Raw genomic sequence first — 3,838 nt, 5'->3', positions numbered from 1 at the left:
GATCATGTCTTCCCAGGCAGACAAATACTGGATCCCCTTTGAATGACACCAGAAGCATAGCCAATTGTTGAAGTCAATCATTTTGTCCTTATATTGTGGCATCATTCTGGGTGAAGGCAGGATGCTACTCAGGGCTAGGGTCATACCTGCCTGGGTCACATGATCCAAGAGCTCTTCCATGTCTCTTTTCATGTAGTCCAGGGAGGTACGTCTCAAGTCATTTACTCCAGCATGGACAATGACAGAGTCGTATTTGTACTTGTTGTGGAGTGACTTGAGTGCATGCGTTATGTGGCGGATCCTGGCACCCGACAGGCAGCTGACTGTAATTTTCTCCTTGTAATTTGGTCTTTGGAACAACACCTAAAAAAAGCACTATAGGGGTGGCAAGAGCCTCAGCCAGTATCTGGAAACCTGGGCGTGACAGATGCAGGCCATCTCTGGCAAGCATCGAGGTCTGTCAGTCATGTCATCCCAAGCAGACAGACACTGGATCCCCATAGAATGACACCAGAAACATAGCCAATTGTTGAAGTCAATCATTTTCTGCTTGTACTGCGGTATCATTCTGGGCAGTGGTAGGATGCTACTCAGGGCTAGGGTCATACCTGTCTGGGCCACATAATCCGAGAGCTTCTCCATGTACTTATTTTACTGCCTGCACTTTAACAAAGTCATTTTTGTGTTTAAATTACTTGTTTAACTGTTGTAGGCTACACACTCAAGTGTGATAGCCATTTCTGTGCATTTAAAGTGTTTTTTTGATTGTATCTGCTTTATTTTCTGAAAAAAACAAAAACAAAATATACTTGTTTTCCCACCTTTCTAAGCTAGTATAATCCAGTTTGCAGGTTAGTGCTGAATTCAGGGCTGTGTTACAAGTTTCTGTGTTTGCCCATACCTTACTTAGATAGACGGAAGTTTCTCTGTTCACCTGTGAGAGAGGGGAACTTTGAGCAGCTTATCTGTCCCTGGAGGAGTGGTTTCTGCCCAGAAATTAGTAGTTTATTGGCCATTTTTGGCTAATTTCTATCTCTTTCATTTCCCTGCTACAAAACCCGCATTTGTGCAGTTTTGCGTGCTGGGCAGCACCAGTTAGCTAGGGTATAACTATTCCCAGCTCCCCAAAGTCTACTCTTCAAATTTTCCCTTGGAACTAGACAAACCTTCAACTTAAGCACTCAAACCATTCACTTCTCAGCCCGGCACTTGCTCTAAACTCATAGCAAGCACTAACAAACCTTAGCACTAGACCACCCTATACTGTAGAGAAGGACAAGGCTCTCTATTCGACCTTACCAGCCAGTCAGTAAAAAGGTTCACTGTACCTATTCAGGCATGTCCAAAGGGCAGTTTCAGGTGTACTCTTCGGTCCAACTGGTGAATCTGGGCATTTTGAGGCAGTGTTACAACTGCCTCATAAACAGACAAACCTCTCCTCTTACCACCAAGCACTAATACATGTGAGAGATGCAATTATACAGCCAAACTGGAGGCTAAGCTCTCTCAACCCAAGACTGAACCAGACAGTCAAGAGGAGAAGGGAAATACTTGCATCACACCGCCAGTCTCACACAGACCTATGAAATCAGCACCAGCAAAAATACATGCATAAATACACAAAAACATACTTAGAAGCTCTAAATAAAACGCTGCAAAAGCAACCTAAATCTACAAGACACCTGCAACAGCTGGAAAGACCACAGAAGTACCTCACCAAGAGGATCACTGGCCTCAAACAGATGCCCTATGCAGCTCGACTGAAGAAACTCCAGCTGTACTCGGTTGCATACCACCTACTCAGAGGTGATCTATGCCTGACATACAAGGCCATGTCCAACCCAGAATTGATGGACATGCTCCACCTAAAGAAAACCATATCACCTCGAGTCACATGCTCTAGGGATCTAAACCTCACCACAACAATAAATAAGATGTGCAGGAGGGATAGATTCCTGTTCCAGAGACTACCCATGCTCTGGAACAAGATTCCAATCTATATTTAGGCAGAGCTTCTCACTAACACTCTTCAAGAGAAACCTTGATGAGTGGATGGGAAATAGAAAGTTTACTCACTTCAATGACTCTGCTGGACAGAGGAACAGGGAACTAATCTAAGGGGGTGGCGAAAGCCAACACAATTCTGGCTAGGCTTATAAATGCCTTCAGGCAGATAGCCTAGTACCTACCTATGAACCTATGTCTCTTTTCATGTAGTCCAGGGAGGTACGTTTCAGGTCATTCACACCCACATGGACAGTGACAGAGTCATACTTGTAGTTGTTATGAAGTCACCTGAGTGTGTGTGTTATGTGACAGATTCTGGCACCTGATGCACAGCTGACAGGAGTAAGCTCTCAGCAACTAGAAGGTCCACAAAGGTTCCTTACAAAAAGAATACAGGAAGTAAGCACAATGTCCAACACTGATCACCTCAAAGCCTTGTCTCTTTTCTCAGTATCATACAGACTTCTGAGAGGTAATCTTTGCCTGGCATACAAGGCATCCCTGGACCCTGTTTTGATGAACCATTTGTACATCTGCAAAACAAACAGCATCTGTAAAACAAATAGCATCAGAGCTACTGGATTAAAAGACCTAAATTTTGTTTGTGACAGAAATAGGACATGTTGGAGAGACAGATATGTCTCTCAGAGAATTTGTGTTCTCTGGAACAGGCTCACCATCAGTGTGAAGCAGAGTTCCTTCCCATCCCTATTTAAGCAGTTCACAGTCATCTGCAAATATGATGAGCCAGAGGCCTTGAACATTAACCTTGAGTTCCAAGACGTATATGCTAAACAGGAGCAGGCCCAGCACAGAGCCCTGTTTAGCATACTCTTATAGGATCACAGGATCTTAGGATCATAGGAGGTTACTAGGCTAATGGCCCTGCGGACCTTACAAGCCTAGCCAAGAGTTTATCCCCAAAAAGAAACCTCAGTCAGCACCTGTTGCCCCTGTCAGTGAGGGGCATAGGTGGAACCCCTAGGACAAATGTATGTTTTCCCATACACTCATCAAAGTTTCGCTTGAAGAGGGTCAGTGAGTACTCTGTTTGACATGTATGTGAAGTCTATTCCAGAGACGGGGCAGTGTCTGGGAGACAAACTTGTTTGTCCACCAGGTTTTGTTGATGTCGCATATTAGGTTCAGGCCTTTTGAGTGGGTAATGAGCAAGGAGTTAGAATTACAGATATGGAGCATCTCTAGTAGGGCAGGGTCCGAGATTGCCTTGTAGGTGAGACAGATCACCTCTGAGCAATCTGTACAATACCAAGTAGAGTGACAGTGATTTGAGTCTGTCTGCATAGGACAGGTTTTGGAGGCCATGGATTCTCTTTGTGAGGTATTTCTGTGGTCTTTCTAGTTGGTGCAGATATTTGGAGAGGTACATACCAAACGGGGCGTTATACTCAATTATTGGTCTAATGAGGCGGAGTATAGAGAGGTAATAACCCTTTTTTTTCCTGGATGCAAACCCTTTACTTATGAGATGAACCAAGTCAAAGGCTTTTCTGACCACTGCCGCTATATGATGGTCAAATGTGAGATTGTTATCAACCTGAGTACCGAGATCTCTCACTACAGGTTGTGTGCTTAGGGGGCTGCTTTTGATGCAGTAATCATCCCTGGGGAACTCCACTAGTGACAGGTCTGCTATCGGAGGTAGAGGCACATATTTTGACGTTGAGGATCCTGTCGGTGAACCAGTTGGCCACCCACCTGATGAGATAGGGATTTACACAAAGTTGTGTTTGTGTTAGCTTCTAGACGATGCCCAAGTGGGGGATTGTGTCAAAGGCCTTGTCCAAGTCAAGGTAAGCTGTATGCACTG

This window comes from Protopterus annectens, chromosome 4.part0 (genome assembly GCF_019279795.1).
Source record: "Protopterus annectens isolate FY-2018-M chromosome 4.part0, PAN1.0, whole genome shotgun sequence".
Taxonomy (NCBI): Eukaryota; Metazoa; Chordata; order Ceratodontiformes; family Protopteridae; genus Protopterus; species Protopterus annectens.
Note: the sequence above shows the minus strand (reverse complement) of the source record.